The 24,293-nt window shown below is 41.3% G+C and overlaps 1 protein-coding gene across 2 annotated transcripts in view; it reads right to left on the reverse strand.

The window, feature by feature from the left end:
* FHL1 (four and a half LIM domains 1) overlaps nt 1–23,817 on the reverse strand; it is a 76,279-nt gene extending 52,462 nt beyond the window's left edge. The window contains exons 1-2 of one of the 2 annotated variants that reach the window (XM_059680099.1): nt 23,669–23,814; nt 16,566–16,666 (exon numbers count right to left, since the gene is read on the reverse strand). The gene's annotated coding sequence lies outside the window, so the exon portion shown is untranslated. Of the gene's footprint in view, nt 1–16,565; nt 16,667–23,668 lie in introns of both variants that reach the window. The other variant, XM_059680100.1, reaches the window with a different exon arrangement.
* Between the last annotated feature and the right edge of the window lie 476 nt (nt 23,818–24,293).

Below are 24,293 nucleotides of genomic sequence, written 5' to 3' on the forward strand. Positions count from 1 at the left end.
ATAAAATCTAATTCTGTGTCCTTATATTAAGATTTAGTATAGAGTATATCTGGTAATGTGTATCAGGTGATATACTCTATACTATTAGTATGCCTAGAAGTTCATCTATTCCACACAAGTTTCTAAATTTATTTTATGTGATATAATCATAATATTCTGCACAATTTATAAGAGAAAGGTTTATACTTGTTCAGTTTGGGAAAAGATAAATTATATTTTAACAGATATATCTACTAGATATACTACATGTTTAAAACTGTGACCAGTCTAGATTTTCCCCATATTTTTACAATTTCTTCAGGAAACTAAAAAGTGCACAGCTTTACCAAATTAAAGTGGTGAGCCATTTTTTAAACCTTGCATTAGAATATAGATAATCCTTTAAAATATGGAATTTGCTTTTATATGCTTCCAAACTAGTAAATAAATGCTGTTTTTCCTCCTGGATATGGCACAACCTATAAACTCACTAAAGGTGTAAACACAAGCAGTGCCCCCACCATGCCCCAAGTACACACGGAGGAGCTCTTTTTCTTTTTTAAAATATATTTTTATTGATTTCAGAGAGAAGGGAGAGATAGAGAGACAGAAACAGCAATGATGAAAAAGAATCATTGATTGGCTGCCTCCTGCACACCGCCCCCCCACACACACACACTGGGGATTGAGCCTGCAACCCGGGCATGTGCCCTAGACCAGAATCGAACCCGGTACTCTCTAGTACACAGGTCAACGCTCTCTCTACTGAGCCTAACCAGCTAGGGCTAATGAGCTCTTTTGATGGGCCATTTCTGGATGCAAATTTAAAGAAATTTGTGGCCAAAAGGTGGGGATAAGCAATAAAATACATCTGTTTATTTTTTGACTGGAGTAATAAAACATTGAGAGAACTTTTGCACCAACAGGAACTACATCTTATTAAAAACTTCTGCATAGCAAAGGAAACCATCAATAAAAAGAAAAGGCAGCCCAGCCAGTGTTGCTCAGTGGTTAAGTGTGGACCTATGAACCAGTGGGTCACAGTTCCATTCCCAATCAGGGCACATGCCTGGATTGCAGGATCAATCCCCAGTAGAGGGCATGCAGGAGGCAGCCGATCAATGATTCTCTCTCATCATTGATGTTTCTATCTCTCCCTCCCTCTCCCTTCCTCTCTGAAATAAATAAAAATATATTTTAAAAGACTAGCTACTGAATGGAAGAAAATATTTGCAAGTCAAGTATCTGATAAAGGGCTAAAATCCAAAATAAAGAGTTGGGCAAAAGTAGGTTTACAATTGTTCACATGGAAAATAATACAATAATTAATAATACAAAGAATAAATTGTAGCCCTGACCAGTTTGGCTCAGTGGCTAGAGCGTTGGCCTGTGAACTGAGGAGTCCCAGGTTCGATTCCGGTCAAGGGCATGTACCTTGGTTGCGGGCACATCCCCAGTAGGGGGTGTGCAGGAAGCAGCTGATGGATGTTTCTCTCTGATGGATGTTTCTAACTCTCTATTCCTCTCCCTTCCTCTGTAAAAAATCAATAAAATATATTTTTTAAAAAAGAGGAGGAAATTTTTAAAAAAAGAATAAATTGTAATTTGGGTACTCACAATTGTAAGCTTACTTTTGCACCACCCTGTGTATAAAGAACTCATACTAAAACAAAGAAAACAAATCTGATTATAAAATGGGCAGAAGGTCTGAAGAGATAATTAAGAAAAACATACAGGTGACCAATAGACATATGAAAAGTTGCTCAATGTCATTAGTCAATGCAAATTAAAACCACAGTGTGATAGGATAGCACCTCACATCTATCAGAATAGCTATTAACAATAAATCAACAAACAAGTATTGGCAAGGATGTGGAGAAAAGGGAACTTTCGTGCACTGTTGGTGGAAATGCAGATTGGTACAGCCACTGTGGAAAACATTATGGAGGTTCCTCAAAAAATTAAAACTAGAACTACCATATAATCTAGCTATTCTACTTCTGGGTTTTTATCCAAAGAAAATAAAAACACTAACTTGAGAAGATATATATACCCCCATGTTCATTGAAGCATTATTTACAACAGCCAAGACACAGAAACAACTTGTGTCCATTGGTAGACAAGTGGATTACAAAATTGTCACACACACACACACACACACACACACACACATAATGGAGTATTGTTTAGCTATAAAAAAGAATAAAAACCTTGCCTTTTTTTTTTTATATCTTAAAGTATTACAAAGGGTATTACATATGTATCCATTTTATCCCCCCGCCCTAGACAGTCCCCTAGCCTCCCCTATCACCCAGTGTCTTATGTCCATTGGTTATGCTTATATGCATGCATACAAGTCCTTTAGTTGATCTCTTACCCCCCTACCTCCTGCCCCCCAACCCTCCCCGGCCTTCCCGCTGCAGCTCGACAATCTGTTTGAGGCAGCTCTGCCTCTGTATCTATTATTGTTCAAAAGTTTATAATGGTCTCTATTGTCCACCAATGAGTGAGATCATGTGGTATTTTTCCTTTATTGACTGGCTTATTTCACTTAGCAAAAACCTTGCCATTTTTGATAACATGGATGTACTTCAAGGGTATTATGCTAAGCAAAATTATTCAGGTAAAGACAAATACCATATGACCTCTCTTACATGTGGAATCCTATATAATAAAAGCCTAATATGGTAAGTGTCCAGTTGTCCGATCATCCGTTCAACTAATCAAAGCATAATATGCCAATGGTATGCTAAGGCCATGCAACCACTCGCTATGATATGACATGCACTAACCACTAGGGGGCAGACAGTCAATTGGTCAATCAGTCGCTATGACGTGCACTTACCACCAGGGGGCAGATGATCCAACCAGTAGGTTAGCTTGCTGCTGGGGTCCGGCCAATCAGGACTGGGCAAGATGCCCTGGAGCTCTCCTGCGGTCCCTCCCCAGCTGGCCAACCTCCCACATCCCTTCCCGACCCTGATCATGCATCAGTGGGGTCCCTTGGCCTGACCTTAGCCCTCTCACAATCTGGGACCCCTCAGGGGATGTCGGAGAGCTGGTTTCGGCCTGATCCCCAGGCCAGGCCAACGAGCCCCACTGGTGCATGAATTTGTGCACCAGGCTTCTAGTATAAAACAAAACAAAACAAAACAAAAACCAAGTGCTTATATACAAAGAAAGGACTGGTGGTTGCTAGAGGCATGAGATTGGAAGAAATAGATGAAGCAGGTCAAAACCTTTTTAAAATGACTATTTTTCTGTGTACATTGTTGCATAACTGGTGGCTAATGAGCTTTATGAGACTAAAGTAAAACTGAAAAGTAAACAAACAAACATACATTAAGAACACTTTAAAAAGGTGTCAATTACAGATGAGAGGAAACTAACATCATGAGGGATCAGGAACAAATGGGGAAGAAGAAGGAGAAGGAGAAGGAGAAGGAGAAGGAGAAGGAGAAGGAGAAGGAGAAGGAGAAGGAGAAGGAGAAGGAGAAGGAGGAGGAGGAGGAGGAGGAGGAGGAGGAGGAGGAGGAGGAGAAGGAGGAGGAGGAGGAGGAGGAGGAGGAGGAGGAGGAGGAGGAGGAGAAGGAGGAGGAGGAGGAGGAGAAGGAGGAGGAGGAGGAGGAGGAGGAGGAGGAGGAGGAGGAGGAGGGGGAGGGGGAGGAGGAGGAAGGGGAGGAGGAGGAGAAGAAGGCAAAATACAGCAAAAATAATGGAGAAGCAAATGTTTGCTAAAGTCAAAAGGTGCCGGGGTCCAACCCCAGCAGGTCCAGGGGTCCCCAAAGGTGTGGACGGAGTCGGCAAAGAAGGAAGGACACGAAGACTGAGTTCAGTTGATCATCATAGCCGGGTTCTCTTGTCAGGGTCTGGTCAGGATCTCTAGCGAAGTTCTGGTTAGGATCTCCAGCCAAGTTCTGGTCTCGATCTCCAGAGAGGTTCTGCTTAGGATCTCCAGTCAGGTTGAGTCACCAGGTTCTAGTCAGGCTCTCCTGCCAATCTCTGCAGTCAGGTTCAGTCCAGGATCCCCTGCCATGCTCTCTCGCCAGGCTCCGCCTCCAGGCTCCGAGGCCAGTCCCTGTCCAGGATCCCCTGGCATGCTCTCACCAGCGAAGTTCTTCTGTCTCTAGAGAACGTTCTGTGTAGGTTCTGTGCCTAGGCTCTGTCTCTCTTGGTCCTGTCTTCCAAGCCCTGTGTCCTTAGTTCTGTGTTCTGAGTTCTGAGTTCTGTCTCCTGAGTTCTGTGTCTGAAGTTCTGAGTGTTTCTGTCTTGTTACAACTGTATTTATACCAGTTGATTCAATCCTATCAATCTCTATTACAAAGGTTAGGGCGTTTCTTATCTCCATTCCAGGGAGAAAAGATTATGTAGTTTAAGCATGATTGTTTGTAGTTAAAGGGATTAATTACCCGCCTGGCACTTAGTTGAGGGGTTTTATTCCCTCCCTAACTTCAGGGGAAAATCCCTACCTGGGGATTCAACCTTTCTCGGAGAGGTGACCTTGGTTAAAACACAGCGCCAAGAAGGTGAGCAAACATATTAAGAACCGTATGCCATATATGCCAGGTCCCTTGAAACAGCAAGGATGGACCGGCTCCCGGCAAAAAGGTAAAAAAAAACCTTGAAATTCTTATCCTTTGCCCTAATGTTCAATAGTATTTTTGTTTTGTTTTTAAAATAGGAATATTGATGTCCTTTTAATGGCAATTACAACAGCTCCCAAATCAAACAAATGATAAAATAAAAATTCACTTAATTGACTGATAGGTTTGAATTAGTCATTGCCAAGTTTACAACCTTCCCACAACTCCAAGCATTCTTTCCTTAAGAGAGACAGGGTGTTTGCCCCCTGCCATGATGACCCTGAGTAGCTTTCTGGGTGACTACATTTCTGTCTTTTTATGTAACTCACTGTGAAACACCCATTCCCCAAATCAGAACTCTTAAAGCAATGGGGGAGAAGAAAAATAAGTACATGTCCATAAGATGTGACAATTCTGATAGCACTGGCTGTCCCAGAAGTCTGAGAGGAACTCCTGAGTTAAAGAAAGACATTCAAACACTGCCTCTCACTCCCACAACCTTCACCAAATCCTATCTATTTTGTCCTCTAAATGAGCTTTCATACTTTTTTTTCTCCTTATAATCTCAGTTCTACAATCCTAATTTCACCCATCATCACTTCACACCTAGACTACTTCATCAGACTTAATTCTGGACATGCTCCCTTCTTCTATATGCTGCCAGAATAATCCTTCAAATGGACCACCTTGCAAGTATCATTCCATTTCTCCAAGAACTTCCTTTACTGTAACCGAAAGGCCATTTTTTCTAGCATGAAATGCAAGGCCTTCCAATCAGATTCCAACCCACTTTTTACCTTCCCCAAACTCAACGCTGGTTTTGGCTGACTCCATGCCTCCGATGTTTGTCACCTCTGGAGAATAACAGGTGCTCATGCCACCCTCTCCTAAACCAATGATTCCAAAATTGGCTGCCTTAGGGACCCAGAGTTGTTTTGGGCACCTGAAGTTCCCCCGGATGAAACCAATGTGCATCCAAGTTTGAGAACCACTGCCCCAAAATTCCTACAGCACAGCTGTCAAAGTATAATGAACATCAGAATTCTCTGAGGGCAAGCAGGTTGTTAAAACAGATTGCTAGGGCGGGGGGGGGGGGGAGAAAAACAGATTCCTGGGCCCCACCCTAGTATTTCTGATTCAGTAGGTCTGGGGTGGCCCCATGACTTGGCATTTCTAACAAGTTCCCAGGTTATGCTAATGCTGCTGGTCCAAGGGCCCCACTTTGAGAACTGCAGCTCTACAGTTTTCATTAACATAATTATATAGTGTAAATATATGTACCATATACATATGGTCCTCAAATATTTCGTTCAACATCACTTTGTTATATGAGCTGCTGTAGGAATGAACTCTTTTGTATATCAATTAGCCTATGGTAAAATTGGTTTCATTGCATGTTGTTTCACTTAAAGTCTCAGAGCCTATCAACGACATTAAGGACTTATTGTACATATAATAATTATACGTACATACAATAGTTAAATTATATGTACACTTTTTTTAGCAAAAGAGAATGTAGCATGTTCTGCTAGTTTACCTTTTTAACACATCTGTTTATGAACCAATCCTTAGAATGTTTTAGAAATTATCTAGTCCAATTCCCTTTTTATAAATAGACTCTGAGAGGGGAAGTGATTTGTCCAAAGGATCATAGGGTTATTGGCAGAACTTGGGCTAAGATTCAAAACTCTGAATTCCTCCTCCCCCTCAATTCAATACTCTTTCCACCACATCCTTAATGCATCTCTAACAACTTCTCCAATTATAATGGACGTTCCTTGCTTGAAGAGATCATTTTTGTTTTTAATATTCCCCACAGCATCTAGCAAGCCTAGCAAAGTGCTTAGCACATAGAGTAAGCATTCAATAAACATTTACTGATTTCATTTTATGAAGTACTCGTCCTCATACTTTATAAGCTGGGTTTGGCCCAGTGCTGGCAATTGGGCAGCTCTGCTCCAATCACTTAGCCATAGAGTAAATCCTTCACATCAGCATCGCATTGCTGGTATCTGCTATGGGGACAATAATAAGCACATAAACACAAATAAATTATAGGGGTTTTAACAATGGAAAGAATAATAAGTTTATAAGGTGACACTTCAGTTCTCAAGTTGTGTTCAGAAAATGTTTACAACGTACCCTTTTTATACCTAACAAACCAGAACAGCAGTAAAAACCTGGCAGTGAAGCAAGTCTAAAATACACTGCTTTGGTAGTTAGAATACTTAGGCCAATGGTCCCCCAACTTTTTGTGGTGAGGCCCTTCTTGTTCCTTAACAGAAATTCCACAAGCAGCTGAATTAAAGGTAAAGAGAAGATAGGGAGGGACGGAGATGAAGAAAAGCTAAAGGTCTGTGGGAAGCAGTTAGGTAAGCCCAAGGGGCAAAAGGATGCTGTCACACACCTGGCCTTGCATGCCATTGCCATTACACCTCCCCAGACCATCCAGCTATTTCTAGCAGCTTCACTGGGAGGTGATTACTATGCTAGGACTCATGGCTGACTCAGCCCATTTATACCTTATGATTTGGACAGAGTGATCATTTTGCCATCGCAACAGTAGACAGGAATTTCTGTATAGTCAAGTCACCTGCAGAACTTGGTATTAATTGTGAAGATGACCACAGGAATGAACTGGCTGTGCCACTATTTGGTTCACCACTGGCACAGAGTAACCCACAATTTTGGCAACTGAACAGGAATCCCCAGCCTACATCATAGGCAGTGATGGCGAACCTATGATACACGTGTCAGAGGTGACACGTGAACTCATTTTTTTGGTTGATTTTTCTTTGCTAAATGGCATTTAAATATATAAAATAAATATAAGAAATATAAATCTTTGTTTTACTATGGCTGCAAATATCAAAAAAATTCTATATGTGACACAGCACCAGAATTATGTTAGGGTTTTTCAAAATGCTGACACGCCGAGCTCAAAAGGTTCGCCATCACTGCTCTAGGGAGAGGTTTCCTGTCTTGTCTCTTTCTCCTTCCCCCTGTTAAAATTTGATGCTTATAACAGATGTAGGCCAGTATAGTCAATCAGGCAAGCAGTGAAGCCTAGAAAAAAATATGTATTTTTCTAATAACAGGTATAACAATGAGTATACATAACAGATCCATATCTAAAAAATTACTTCTGATATACAAAATAAATTGTAATGCCCTTGCCAGTGTGGCTTAGTTGGTTGGAGTGTTGTCCCTTACACCATAAGGTGGAAGGTTCAATTCCTGATCAGGGCACTTACCCAGATTGCAGGGTTTGATTGTTATCTCTGTATCTCTCTCTCTCTCTCTCTCCTCCCTCCCCCTTCCTCTCTCTTTAACCAATAAAAAATATCGGGCAAGGATTATAATTTTTAATAAATAGGTGAATTCTATAAACAACTCCCTCCTTTATTAGTATTTTTTCAGGTAATTGTATAAAGTTTTTCACTCGGGGTCTAATGACACACCTGATGGACATATTCTATGCACAACTGTATCCCCAAGATATCCAATCCTTGAGTGAACACTCTAATTTATGTTCTAATCCTCGATGCCTTGTCAGTTTTTCCTCTTCCAATGACTTTAACACAGTGGTTCTCAACCTTGGATGCACATTAGAATCACCTGGAAATCTTTTTAAAATCCTGATTTCTGGGCCTCATCCTCCGGAAATTCTGTTTCTGTGTTACCAATGTTGTGGCTCCACCCCATCACAAAGAAACAGAATTTCTGGAGGATGAGGCCCAGAAATCAGGATTTTAAAAAGATTCCCAGGTGATTCTAATGTGCAGCCAAGGTTGAGAACCACTACTTTAACATCACTATAACATTTGCTTATCCTCTCAGCCTCAATGTCCTTCTCAGCCCCAATCTTCCACTCTCTTGCTCCCTTCCTTATTACTTACTGCATACCACAGGTGATCTGTTTCAGAGCCAATTCAAGAAAGCAACACATACTTACAGTTGCTCATAATAAACACCCAGTTCCAATATATACTGGTAGAAACCATTTACAATAAGACTTTCGAAAACCTAATCTTTTCACACAGGTTTAGTGTAGAGCTGGCTACACTGAGTAACTGCATGGAGGTTCTGGTGTTAGAGGTCAATGCTTCTAAAAGGCCTGCAATAGCCTTTGGCACAAAGCAATCAAACTCTAACTTGGATATTAGCTTAAAGAAGGCATGAGCTCACAAACTTTCACTGTTGCTAGTGACACCACAAATGCAAGGGTAAAAAGGGCTCATTGGGTTGTAGGGCAGGGGATTTGTCAAGTCTGGAAATCCACTACATTGCAAAGATGGCACAATGTCCCAATAGTGGCAAAGTCCCAACCCAATACTCACAATGACCGGTCCAATTACTACTGTGCAACCAGATGGTATTGGGCAGCTAACTCTTTCAGAAGCTCACACTCTCACTTTTCCCGGGAACCATGACACAAAGTTATGTCACTCAAGAAGCACTTCTCTTATTTTGCTAGTACTTAAAAATAAACATTGCACATTCAATTACAATAATAAAAATTGCCTGAAATAGTCTTTGTATTTCTGAGTCCAAAATGTACAAAGGTATGTGTGTGTGTGTGTGTGTGTGTGTGTGTGTGTATATATATATATATATACTAGAGGCTTGGTGCACGAATTCGTGCACCAGTGGGGTCCCTCAGCCTGGCCTGTGAGATCACGCTGAAAGCGGCTCTCTGACATCCCTTGAGGGGTCCTGGATTCTGAGAGGGCACAGGCCAGGCCCAGGGACCCCATTGGTGCATGATCGAGGCTGGGGAAGGACACAGAAGGTTGGCCAGCCAGGGAGGGACCACAGGAGGGCTCCAGGGTGTGTCCAGCCCATCTAGCTCAATCCTAATTAGCCGGACCCAGCAGCAAGCTAACCTACCAGTCGGAGCATCTATCCCTTGGTGGTCAGTGCACATCATAGCAGCTGGTCGACCAGTTGACTATCTGCCCCTGGTGGTCAGTGCATGTCATAGCGAGTGGTTGAGTGGCCTTAGCATATCATTAGCATATTACACTTTGATTGGTTGAATGGCGAAATGGATGGCCAGACACTTAGCATATTAGGCTTTTATTATATAGGATATATATATATATATATATATATATATATATATATATATATATATATATAGCAGTTTTAGGATTACAGAAAAATTGAGTAAAAAGTAGGTTGCAAATACACTCAACATCCTCTCTTAGTGTCCTCTATTATTAACATCTTGCATTACTGGAGTATATTTGTCACAACTGATAAGCCAATATTGATATATTGTTATTAACTGAAGTCCATAGATTACATTAGGGTTCACTCTTTATGTTGTGCATTCCACAGATTTTGACAAATGTTGAAGGGTTTTTTCTTAATCCTTCACAATACATTCTGGGTAATAATAAATCACCTTACCTCAAGACAATTTTAATTGCTTTAGCTTTGTAAAAGGAAGTTTCATAGGGATATGATACTGTAAATCATTCATTTCTCTTTAATGATTCATGGTTTCAAAGACTGTCTATAACATAACTCTGCAAACATATTTGACTTTGATTACCTGAAAACTAACCATTCACAATTCTCAAACCTCCAGCTTGGCTCTAAACATGAAAGGAATCTGAAGAAATTATTGGACCACATAAGAAAACAGCCTTCAAGATGGTATCTGACAAGGGGGAGTTAGTCAGTCTGTTGATGACTCAGTCTGGATATGTTTATAAAAACAGCTGTCATTATTTTTTTAAAAATTTAAATAAAATTGGGTTGAAGTGAACACTATTTTGTTGACCACGTTCATGAATTATAGAAACAACATGCATTGGTAGACTTGTATGATGTACCTGCATAGACAAAGAAAAACCAAACTCCTGCTTTTTTTATTGAAGGGTTTTCAGGGCTGTGTGTCTGCTCCTGAGCTTTTTTTTTTTTAAGTATGTGTATCCTTTGCTTGTATTTTGCATTAAAAATAAGAAAAGCAACCCTTTATTGTTGAACATGTGGCATTGTCCCCTTTAATTTTCCCCTCTCTTTTTGGGACATTTGAATCAAGTTATTTTTTTCTGTATATTTTCTGCTTTTGTAAGCTTTTGTTTTGTTTTAAAATAGCGTTATTAAAGGGCTTGCACCCCCTCCCCTCAAAACTAGCTGTATCATAAGAACGCAGAGCACTGTAAGGAGCGGCATTAGGACAAAAAGACAAGGAAGAAAATTGGGGAAGGAAGACAGTAGAAGTCAGGAGCAGCAGATGGAGACTAGATGCAGGACAGAGTGATAGCAACAGAACAGAGAGCCAGCTAGACATGAAATCACAGTGACATGAAACTTTTGAGAGGGTGAATGAGGAAGGACAATAGTATGGCCTTTAAATTGCCTAACAATTGTTTGTTCAATTGACTATATCAATGAGGAAGTAATATTGAGCATATTAAAAGTTTGTGTAAATACATAAAGATGATACACCAATGCACAGAAAATTCACTCTGAATTTGGTTGAAATCTTTTGGAAAGCTCAAGGGATAGGATTATTACTGAGTAATAATATAGATACGTTACCTGGAGGTACTGATATAGATAGATAGATAGATAGATAGATAGATAGATAGATAGATAGATAGGCATACCGATGTAAAATATTTACCCTCATTTTTTCATTTTTACTTTACAAATAAACATGAAATAAATTTCACATTATTTTATTTGTCCTGTTCTTGAGGAATTTAACATCTCACTACAACTACTTCAGAAGAACATACACCACTTTTCCATTTCATCAGAGTTGTTTTTCTCTTGGCTATAATTTCCCTTCGATCAAAGTACAGTATGCAATGAAGCTATTTAATAAGGATGCTGTAGTTTACTTGCAGGCAAATTTGTTAAGAACTAATATTTAGAAAATTGGGATAGTATTATTTTCTTAAACATAGAAAAGAAATTGCATTTTTTGATATAAATATAGTCTTTGGATAGAGAAGGCTCCAAAAATTTTCAAGTCTAAGTTTAGAAAATGGCTCTCACACAAAAGCAGCTCAGTGGTTGTTTGGGGACATGGGCAGAAGGAAGAATGTACTGGAAAAGGGGCCTGAGGAAAATTTTGTGGGAGTGATAAAAATATTCTACATCCTGATTGTAGCAGTGGTTTCATGGGTATATACATTTGCCAAAACAGCAAATTATATGCTTTAAGTAAATGCAGTTTATTTTATGTAAATGATACTCAATAAACTTGATAGTAACATTCCACAATGTATATGTATATCAAATCCTCACGTTGTACCCTTTAAATATATCCAATTATATTTATTAATTATTCCTTAATAAAGTGGGGGGGGGAGTGGATATTTTTAAAGTAACTCTAACAAAGGCTGTCTGCTTATTTATAGATCATCGATTTTCAACCAGTGTGCTGCAAGAATTTTTAAAACATGCAGTACGTGACTATTTAGTCAGGGGCACTGACTTCCTTTCCCTTAGACCAGTGGTCGGCAAACTCATTAGTCAACAGAGCCAAATATCAACAGTACAATGATTGATTGAAATTTCTTTTGAGAGCCAAATTTTTTAAACTTAAACTATATAGGTAGGTACATTGTTATTAACTTAATTAGGATACTCCTAAGCTGGCCTTTGCTAAAAATGTCTTCAATCTGATTAAGGTAGTTCGCTGAGGTTGACCCCTTCAAACTCTCCCATCCACACTCGTCTTGTATACTTGTTTCGTCTATCTCCTTTCCGAAAACCGACTTCTGCGCATGGGCCACAAAGTTGCAATCGCACTGTACGTGCGCACCCGCACGTGGTATTTTGCCGAAGAGCCACACTCAAGGGGCCAAAGAGCCCCATGTGGCTCGCGAGCCACAGTTTGCCGACCACTGCCTTAGACTGTCAAATAAAAAAAATGACAACAGCTTACACAAAAATAGCCATCTGGGGTGAATGAATCAAAATTAAACTTATTTTTTTTCAGATCAGCAAAAATGTATTTTTCGGTGTGCCGCAGAATTTTAGTAATTACTTTGTGTGCCATGAGATGAAAAGATTTGAAAATTGCTGCTATATATGCAAGTATAAACTTTCACCACCTATTAGCTTAGCTGCTTGGTTTCTTTCCTAAGTATGGTTAGGTAAGCTTACTACATTGGAAATTCCTTCCAAGTTCCTTCCTTAAAAAGAGGCAGGAGGAAAAGGTTACTGAAGCTCTGCCTCTTTTAAGGCACATTGTTGGACCCTTTCACTTACATGTTTGTTTCTCGAGCTGGTTAAGTACAGTATTCTAAATATCAACCTTCTGTTTTTAGAGTACCCTTTAGTGAAGCAGGTGAAAAGCAAGGTTGTATGAAAATCCTAAGCCATGTTGCAGTTGGATGTGCTTAGCAGAGTCCCAAGGGGCCACACATGAAATAAAGAATTGTTGTTTACCTGTAGCCAGAATTTGAAAGAATCCTAAATGCGTGGCCATCATTACTTTTGTTTTTGGCTTTGAAACTCAAGAGACTTTGAGTAACAATACAAGTTGTCTAACAACCAAATTCAATTTCAGCTCATAAACATTTTGAGCCCAGCCAGGAGGCTCAATGGTTGAGTGTCAACCTATGAACCAGGAGGCCCCTGTTCGATTCCAGGTCAGGACACATGCCTGGGTTGTGGGCTCAATAATCTCCAGTGTGGGGCATGCCGGGGAGGGGGAGGGGGAGGGGGAAGGGGGTGGCAGCCTATCAATGATCCTCTCTCATCATTGATGTTTCTATCTCTCCATCTCTCTTCTTCTCTGAAATCAATAAAACTATATTTTTTAAACATTTTTTGAACAAACACACAAAAAATAGAGCCACAATTTTTTGTGTTTAGAAGAAAATGGTCCTAGGGTCTTAAAACTTGAATTAACCTTGGCATCTGGAGATGTGGAATCTTTGACAAGGAACTTACAGTGTCCCCTTAGTTTCCAGAAGCTCTCTGGCTAGGAACTTTATCATTTCAAGTATTTAAAGCTCTAATTTTTTACAGGACATTTCTTAGAATATGTTGAAAAATAAAATTTTGTTGATTTATATGTCTAAATCCCACTACTATGGCTTAGGGACATAACACTTTTGAGACTTTATAATCCATGTGTATGTATCTTTGTGTCTATATGTACTCTTTAGTCTCTAAGAAACCTGGGTGGGCAGGGGACACCTGTTACTTCAGCTCACCTGAACACATGAGAGGCCATATGATTGATCATGTCTATAGGCAGATGCTAATAGTTTCACAAGCAAGAATGATATGTAAAACTAGATCCCCACAATCACTGACAAACCAATGCTTAATTTCTTCCTAATAAAAGAACACATTTTAAAAATGTTTTTATTGATTTGAGAGAGAGGAAGGGAGCGAGAGAGAGAGAGAGCGAGAGAGAGAGAGCGAGAGAGAGAGAGAAACACCAATTGTTTCTGACCGCAAGCACCCTGACACACCCCAACTGAGGACTGAACCTGAAACCGAGGCATGTGCCCTGGCTAGGAATCAAACCGGTGACTCTTCAGTGTACAGGATGATGCTCAACCAACTGAGCCACACCAGCCATGACATAAAGCACACATTTTTAAACTTGACAAGAGTCAAGCAGCCTTATCCATACTCTAAAACTGAAAGTGAATGACAAAAACGTATAGAAATTTAGTTTTGTATCATCCTTGTCAAAACAACCTTGATAAGGCCTGGCCAGTGTGGCTCAGTTGGCTGGGCATCAAAAAGTTTCTGGTTGATTCCTGGTCAGGGCACATGCCTGGGTTGAGGGCTTGATTCCCAATAGGGAATTGTGCAGGAGGCAACCAGTCTATGTTCCACTCTCATATTGATGTTTCTCTGTCTCTTTCTCATTTTCTCTGTCCCCTTCTCTCTCTAAAAATCAATTTAAAAAACCTTGATGATAAAATCTCAGTATCCTTAGCTATCATTACCTTAGTATTGAAAAGTATACATAAAACCTTGCGGATACTATAAATTCTTGTGATTAGACTATGGATGGATCATTTTGTGTCTTGAGATATACATTCCAGAGTTTTATGTGTATAATTAAAATATAAATTCCACAAGAAGTAATGTGCTGACCACAAAGACTTATTTTGATTGTTCTTTTCTTTTAAAAATGTTTTTTAAAAATATATTTTTATTTATTTCAGAGAGGAGGGAGAGGGAGATAGAGATAGAAACATCAATGATGAAAGATAATCATCAATGGACAACCTCCTGCACACCCCCTACCAGGGATTGAGCCTGCAACCTGGGCACGTGGCCTGACCAGGAAAGGAAGTGTGATCTCCTGGTTCATGGGTTGATGTTCAACCCACTGAGCCACACAGGCCAGGCAATTGTTCTTTTCTTTTTGTAGGTTTCACTGCATTTTTAAAAAAGCACACACGGATCTTCTATCTGTGCATTTCTACCTACAGAAGTTCAAAAATACAGTACAATAAAATCTCATTTTTTAAATGCAGAAGAAAACCCATTTTCTACTAGGCATGCAGTATGCTACAGGAAGCTTGGAAGAGCTGACAATGCACACTTTCATTAATGGGCATGAATGGGAAACAGGAGCAAAAACTCTTTACAAACACACCCCTAGGCAAGGGTCAAATTTCCTCATTTGTTCAAATAGTAAGTCCTTAGTACTGAGTATGCATTATCTCACATAGGTTAGCATTTGCTGGGGCCCTGGCTATAGAGAAGGGATGATTTTGTGTTCACAGGTTTATAAGTATAAGAGTAAAAGAAAGTTTACAGTTGTTCATATGAAAAATAATACAACACCAAACTGTTTCTTGTACTCACAACTGTAAACCTACTTTTGTCCCACTCTGTATATGCGGCCTATGTTATTTCTGATCAGATTTTGTTTAATTCTATTCTATCAGTGACATTCTACATTGAATGACACCAGCTCTTCTTAGCCCAGGTTTGTTCCAGGCAGCAGCTTCCCTGCCCATCTTAGGCTGAAAAAAGGACCTGGCCCAGTCCAGGTTGGTATAACTATAATACTGGTGAATGGGATAAAGCAGGGGTGGGCAAACTTTTTGACTCGAGGGCCACAATGGGTTCTTAAACTGGACCGGAGGGCCGGAACAAAAGCATGGATGGAGTGTTTGTGTGAACTAATATAAATTCAAAGTAAACATCATTACATAAAAGGGTACGGTCTTTTTTTTTTTTTTTTAGTTTTATTCATTTCAAACGGGCCGTAGTTTGCCCACGGCTGGTAAGGGATACACAGTGGATCGTGAAAATGATGATGTGGATACACTGAGAACCAGGGGAAAAAAAAGAAAGTGGGTAGAGTCAGCTGTACTGAAAAACAAGTCACCCTAAGAGTGAAAAAGACACACAGGCAAAGGAGACACAAAGAGTGAGCCACACAGCTACAAAGAGAGGTAAGGAGAGCAGGGTAAAGAGAGGGAGGAAAGCTGAAAAACTTTAATAGTGCCAAATTCAAACAACAGTTATGCTTGTTAATGATGCCACATTGTCAGCATTTGCTGTAATTTCTTAACTTCCTACCTAAATTTGGAAGCAGATGCAATCTTTAAAATTTCTTTCCCACAATTTTAACAGATATCTCATTCTATACAGGAAACAAATAATTTTGTACAGCAACAGCTTTAATCGTGTTCTTCTGGCTCCCATGTGTAAAGACTCATAAAAGTTGTTTGTCGTTCCTCTTGTTTGGCATGTTTGATATGCCTTGGTACTTGCCCCAATAGCCAGGGAAAATTAAACTGAGGGCCAGACGCACAAAAAAGGTTCCCGATCACTAATACTCAATTTCAATAAAGTAAATTATATGAAAAATTCTTGTACTGCTCACAACTGTTTTGATCATTTTCTGAAATTAGGAAATATGTGGGCTTTTTGGTATCCTTTAGTACAGTTAATATACTTCCACCGTAAAAGCCTGTTCTTTTGAGGGACAGGCTAACAAATAGTTCTTGGCTATGAGAAGTTTGTAATTAGAAAATAAAAACTTACCTACTATGGAGGAACTATAACTTCAAACTGGAACTCCAACATTAACACATTATATGATCTTGGAACAGGTGCTTGACCTCTTTGAGCCTCCTTTTCCTCACCTGAAAAATGAAGGGGGTGGGTATTGATAGTCCCTTCTAGCACTGAAATTCTATCACTCAAGTTTGAGGAGGAGAAATTTTAAGGGGGTTGCATGAAGAGGCCACAGGACAATCCTCCAACTCCCTGGTAGCTTTCTCATTTCATGCCTTATGCTCATGAGTTCTATCTAGAGATGCAACAATAATTCAGAAATTTTGTTAAAATTTTTAAAAAATTAGACTACACTTATAGGTTGGAGATTTTACAAAGGACTTGAGTTCACAATTTTTTAGAAAATCACTGTATTTTAAAAATAAATACAGCCTGACCAGTGTGGCTCCGTGGTTGAGCGGCAACCCATGAACCAGGAGGTCATGGTTAGATTCCAGTCAGGGCACATGCCCGGGTTGTCAGCTCAATCCCCAGTAGAGGGCGTGCAGGAGGCAGCCGATCAATGATTTTCTCTCATCATTGATGTTTCTATCCCTTCCTCTCTCTAAAATCAATAAAAACATATTAAAAATAACAAAAAGAAATACAAAACATTGTCACTAACTTCTGGGTGGTGGATTGTAACTCATTTTTATTTTCTTCTTTAGACTTTTCTGTATTTTCTGAATTTCCCTACAGTGAAAAAGTACTACTCTTATAATTAAAAAATTAGATTTTCAAAAGGACTAGTGTGTTCTTACAAGTTTGATCAGATCTCTCAAGTCTATTCTAAAATCGATGGGAGGGGGGCACAAAATCAGACATAACACAATGAATATCCATACATAGTGGTTGATTACCCAAGTGGCTGATTGCTGTAGTCAGAATCAGGACATTATTATTACAATCAAAATCTCTACTTCACAGTCCTGAGTGGAAATCAAAACGTGCATTTTATCTAAATAACATTTCTTTTCTCCCCCAGCATACTGGCCCTTGAGAATCATGGTTAAAATTCCTTTCCAATTTAAAGTAAATGAAATGAAACACGAGGTTCTTCTTCTACCCACAAAAAAGCTTGCCAGACAAAATATGATTGCTAATGGCTGTCTCTTATTTTTCCTCTTTTTATGCTCTAAAACACAACATATCAAAAGTGAAATATTTAGCTGTCAAAACAAAACACACCCCCATATGAAAAACAAAAGTATGAATTTGATGAAATTTTTTATAAAAACAACTTCCAACAACTTTGATAGGAAAAAAACAAATGCTTAAATTGTGTAAAAAGATGACAAACCAAATGTTGCATTACTACGTTTTTTAAAAAAATATATTATTTTATTGATTTTTTACAGAGAGGATGGGAGAGGGATAGAGAGTTAGAAACATCGATGAGAGAGAAACATCAATCAGCTGCCTCCTACACACCCCCTACTAGTGATGTGCCCACAACCCAGGTACATTCCCTTGACCAGCATCGAACCTGGGACTCTTCAGTCTGCAGGCCGACTCTCTATCCACTGAGCCAAACCGACTAGGGCCGCATTACTACGTTTTATATGACAGTCCTAGCGAAGGTAGAAGGTAAGCTGCAGAAAGGATCTAAACACAATTTAGTAACTTCCAGTTGTACAATTATCAAAAGTTTTCCAAAAATTCAAGTAAGATAGAAAATGAAGTTTCTAAAATGACGACAGGCTTAGTTTATGTAGATCTCCAGAGTACCACATTGCACTCAGTTCTCATCTGTTGAAGAAGGTACAGCATTCATCACCTCTCCATTCTCTACCTGAATATAATCCAGCAACTACAACACATTACCTCTGAAATTACTTTTTATAGGACTGGTTACTCACCTCTCTGCAGCTTGCTCCTCAACTCACCCCTTTCATCAACCCCAAACTTTAGATCAAGCAGCAGGGGACAGTGGCTTAGTCGTGGGACTTAAGTTCAAATCCCAACTTTGCTGATTATTAGTTGCGCAATCTTAGACAAGTTACTTCACTAATTTTATCTGTGAAATGTGCATAACTATATTTTGCACATTTTTGTAAACAATATTTTGATGTCTACTTCCAACCTCAATCAGCTATGAGACCTAAGGCAAGTTACTTTACCACTCTGAGCCTGATTCCTCGTTTATAAAATGAAGAGGCTATACCATGCATACAAGTGCCTGGCACAGAGTAATTACCATCAATGGTAGCTGTTATTGGTCTTTTAATTATTTCGGTCCATGCATGGCAAACAGTCACTTTTAAGACTAGTAAAGTGAGCTCAACAAACTCAAGTCACATCAAGAAACTGTCATTGTTCTCTACACTCCTGAAGTTACATTTTATTGCATTTTGTAGAGGAAATTACATCAACCTCAGCACTATTGACTTTTTGGTTCAGATCACACTTTGTTGGGGGGTGGGGGTGGGGAGAGCCAGCTCTGTGCACTATAGAATGTGAAAGCAGCATTCTTGGCCTCTCAGAGGCATGCCAAGCCCCAAGTTGTAACAGCCAAAAATGTCTCTGGACAATGTTCAATGTTTCCTGGGGGCAAAACTGCCCTAGTTAGAAACCACTGGTCTAGCATTCTTCACAAAAAGGGGAATTCTCAAAGATCTCAGGAGGTAGCCTTTCAGGAGGGCAAGCATTTACTAGTGCTACTATTTAGTATTAACCATTCTTATGGGCTCCATCATCTATTATTATCCACTAGAGGCCTGGTGCACGAAATTTATGCACTTGGGGGGGGGTCCCTCAGCCTGGCCTGCGCCCTCTCGCAGTCCAGGAGCCATCCTGGGAGCTCTTGGGGAGCGTGCCTAAGCTGTCAGTCGGACATCCTTAGCACTCGCCAGCTGTGAGCTCAGCTTCTGGCTGAGCAGTGCTCCCCCTGTGGGAGCGCACTGACCACCAGGAGGCAGTTCCTGCGTTGAGCGTCTGCCCTCTGGTGGTCAGTGTCCATCATAGTGACCAGTTGTTCTGCCATTTGGTCGATTTGTATATTAGCCTTTTATTATATAAGATAATTCTAAGTTGACCACAGAAAAATAAATTTTTTTGGCCCACTATGCTGTCAAAAGATGCTTTAAGTCTCAGAAATGAATGCTGGCCTGGCCATCTTCTCACTACTCTATAAAGAGATACAAAATGCTGAATCTAAATATCAAGAATTGTACTATGTCCTATTTATTTTACATAAAACTCATCTTTTAAAAAAGACCATAAAGCTTAAGACTTAAAAATTATATTATTACCCAAAATGAAAAGTATGTCTTAGCTGGGGAGGTGAGAATAAATTTATGCAGTGAACAATTCTCTGGAAATGATTCCACTGTTTGCATGACTAAAGCATATTTAATATATCTAATAAAGTGCTATGCTAATGTCCAAAAGACTGGACAACTCTCAATTATTCACAACAAATTCATTGTCTATCTTTCATTTAGTAACTGCACCAGAAGGCAGAAGTCATTTTTTTAAATATATTTTATTGATTTTTTACAGAGAGGAAGGGAGAGAGATAGAGAGTTAGAAACATCGATCAGCTGCCTCCTGCACATCTCCCACTGGGGATGTGCCCGCAACCCAGGTACATGCCCCTGACTGGAATCGAACCTGGGATCCCCTAGTCCGCAGGCCTACGCTCTATCCACTGAGCCAAACCGGTTTCGGCCAGAAGTCATTTTTTATCCACTGTGCATCCCTGCACCTAGCACACAGCCTCCAACCGAGGAGGTAACTCAGTAATGTTTGTTAAATAAATGAATGGTCAGATACTCTGCTTAATTAAGTATTCCATTGACAAAAACCCCAACCCTTTCTTTGCTCTTATCCAACAGGAACTGAAAGAAAAGCTCTTTTAAGAGAAAATAATTACAGTTGACTCCCTTTTACCCCAAATCCCAACAACTGGAAAGTTCAATTAACCAAAAAAATTTTGTAGGCAAAAGTTGGGGAAAGCAGCCAAAGAGTTAAGTTCAAGCAAGTGCCAACATTTGTTCAACTCCCACAAGGTTATAATAGCCAATGTTACTGGCACCAGAGGGGAGAAAGGGAGGGGTGTGGGGAAAGAAGGGAACCAGGAAGTGGAGGGCAGGAAAACAGGGATCAGTCTCATGAGGTTAGCTTTCATTCCTTCAACAAACTGTTATTTTTTTCAAATGGTGTGGGGCAATTTGTTACACAAAGTCTTGATTCACAAATTACTTTTCAAATGGATGTTAACAAAATCTTTAAGGCTATTTAGAAAGATATTTGATCATATATTTGTTAATTTCTGAAATGTCATCTTTTTTTTTTTTCCCTTCCAGTCCCACAGGACAAACAACAGGTTCTCAAAAAGCTGGGTAAAAGACACTCAATTTACACTTTTTTAAATACAGAAACTTAAGGCCCACCTCTGGGGATTCTATTCCTAAGAGAGAAAAATCAGAATTAAATCCCCAAGGCAAACAAACAAACAAACAAAAAAAGAGCGTAAGACTTTTCACCCCCTAAGGGCTATTCCAGGTATCCTCAAAGGATTGGTTCCAGGACCCCCACAGATACCCAAATCTGTGCATATTCAAGTTGCCTGTATAAAACTGTGTAGATCAATGCAGACAGTCGGCCCTCCATATCTGTGGACTCTCAAGGCAGATGGAAAACAGTACAGGTATTTACTGAAAAAAGAAACCACCTTATAATTGTACCCTTGAAGTTCAAACCTGTGTTGTTTAAGTGTCAACTGTACTATTTTTAGATTGTTGCCTATGCATAGACTTCATATCACATTAACATTAGAAATGGTGCATATAATAATGTTTATTTAAATGTAGTTGCATTAATCTTTGAGACCCAAATCTCTACTTCTACTTAAACATTTTCAGGTTCGCATTTCCAGTAAACAAATAATTATCTTATTTCAGTGGTTCACTAATTTTATACTTATTAAGTTAGCTCCAATACACTGGTATCATACAAGAGAAAATTTTAACAATTTAAATCTTACACATATTTTTTAATGTTTCATCCAAAATCTAGACTTGGTTAATAAAAACACACACAACTCTTTACTTCTCCAAAAACTCATTAGGGAATGGTAGCTTAGAATTTCAAAAACAAGATATGGCTACAAAACCTATATGGTAGTATTAGACTGTAATTGTTGGGAGGTGGTTTGTACAAATCATGGCCTATCTGACCAATTTCCTGTTGCATAAAGATTATATTTGCTCTTCAAAATGTTAAATAAGCATTTTAAAGACTGAAGGTAAAGACTAGATTATAACCTTATGTAACCAAAATGGGAAAGCAGTATATAGCCTCACCACATTAAAGGCCTAAGCCTCTTTAATATGTATTCTTCTTAAGCAAATAAGAGCATGAGTTTCCAAAGGCAAAGCTATCATCCCAGAAGCCCTTGCTTTTTCAGTGTAAAGAATGGGGTGTGTGTGTGTGTGTGTGTGTGTGTGTGTGTGGGCGGGGGTTCTGTTCCCGGAGAAGAGCTGGGAATGGAAAGGCTTTGCAAAATTCCAAGGGGCCCATAATATAAATTTATTCTATTTTGCAAATGTTCACATTTCCAAGGAACAACATAAAATTTACATTAAAACTGTCTTAATCAAGATAACAGAAAAAAATTATTCCTGCTGCTCTATAAGCTTGCCATAGATTTGATAACCCAGGGAAGAATAACAGGCAATTACAAAATGATGGCTCCAATTAGGAAAACAGGATCTATTCCAAATTCAAATCAAAGGGGGCTCGGATAATCCCGATGGAATAATTTAAACGAATATAGGGGACTTCCAGCAAAGACATTCGATGTTTATTCTATTTCTACCTCCTCTGAAATCCAAGTAAAAATGCTATGACAGATCTCTTGCCCTTCAGGATATTAAAAATCCAACCTGGAGTCCCCTTAATAAACTGTATTCTCTTCTTTTCCCAAGGGATCTCCCTGGTACAGGGTTTTTATTGTAAAGGGCAAAATCAAAACAAACCCGAGAGACTCGCACAGCCCCCAAATGCAGAAAATAATGTAGCACTGAACCCGAACCACACACAGCCTTCCTTTGCAGATTTCCACAAGTCCACCCCGTCCTGGAGGATAAGAGGCCTTGAGGAATGGAAAGGAAAGAGAAACTTCGAAAGCAGAAAGCGCTCCCCCAGAGCCTAGAACAGACGGCACCTTGTAGGGATTTCAAGCTTTTTGAGGCGGAAAGGTTACACCCTGCAGTTTTGAAAATCCACGTTCTAAGGCTCAACCCACGTGATAGAACCTTCCTCTAGCTTCTCTGGGTTCCACGCTGGAGCTGAAATCCACCACTGTCCTCACCTCCATTCGCCAATCCCCCGCCCTTCCCTTATAGTGAAGCGCAGCGGGCTCTCCCCCCCCTCCCCATTCTCCCTGCACCCTCCCCCACTCCTCCAACCCCTCCGCATCTCCATGGAGAAAACCCAGGCGAGCCCCTTACCTCCACTCCCTCGAATCCCCACCCCCACCACCCTTATTGAGGCAGGTCCCCCTTAACTGCCTCCCCAATCCCCACCATCCTTGATTAGAAAACCAAGGGGAGACCCCCCACTTCATCTTCACCCGCTCCCCACAAACCCTGCTAACTCTGCTTGTTGAGAAAACCAAGAGGTGCCCCCAACTCGGCCCACACCCACTGCCCGACATCATGGGTGAGAAAACCTAGAGCCCGGTTCTCTCCCTCCTCCCTCCCCATCATTCCGCATAGGAGAGCGCGGAAAGCCCCCCTTTGGCTCCTTCCCCCCACCATCTCCACCTTCTCCCTCCCCAGTCGCTCCCCATCCCCACCTCCCACCATCTCCCACCACCTTAGCGAAAGCCCCGGGAGGCCGAACCCCGTGTGGGGGTCCTGCAAGCGTGCAGCCCATTGCACGCTGGTAATCATACAAGATACCAGCCCCCACCCCCGGCCTAGCGGCTGGGGCCAGAGGCCGCAGGTAGCCGGCCCCTGAAGGCCCGGCAGACCAGAGCGACAGCAGCGGTGGCGGCGGGGCAATAGGGCAGTGGCTCCCGGGGGACCCGAGCCGGTGGGCGGGAGGCGCACATGCACGCACTCGCGGTGAGAAAGCGGGCTTACTGCCTGGGGATGCTCGGCAGCGTAGTTGTCCTGGCGGCGGCCGCTACCTGCACCGAGACCGAAGCCCGGTGGCGGCGGCAGCGGTGGCGGCGGCGGCGGATTGAGCCCCCTCAGCCGGGCGCGAGATGTAGGGCGCGGGAGGGACGCGAGGGGAGGGGCGCGGGAGGGGGGCGGGGAGGGGAGGGAGCGCGCGCAGGGGCGGACGCGGCTGGCCCGGGGCGGGGCGCGCGCCAGCCTAGGCTTTGCCGTGGGGGGCTGTGGTGCGGGGCGAGCGCTTGGGGGCTGGTCCGGCAGGGGGCTGGGAGCCGGAGCACCGCGCACTCCGCGCGCCCACGTGCCCTCCTCTCAGTAGCCGCGGCGCTGCCTGCAAGGCGTGGGCGCGCGGAGGAGGTGGCTGCGGGGTGGTGGCGGCGAGCGCTTCTCCGTAGGGCCGACCCTGGCCTGGAGAGGAGGGCGGGCTAGGGGCTCTCGGGGCCCTCCTCCCTGGCGCTGCAGCCTTAGAGCACGGTGGGGAGTCACGAGTCACTGCAGGCAGCCTCGCCCTGGGCTGGGGAGGTGGGAGTAACAAAGAGAGTAGAGCGAAGGTGGCCTGGCCAGGGGCCTCAGCTAACCTGCGTACTCCCTG

Source organism: Myotis daubentonii, chromosome X (genome assembly GCF_963259705.1).
Source record: "Myotis daubentonii chromosome X, mMyoDau2.1, whole genome shotgun sequence".
Taxonomy (NCBI): Eukaryota; Metazoa; Chordata; class Mammalia; order Chiroptera; family Vespertilionidae; genus Myotis; species Myotis daubentonii.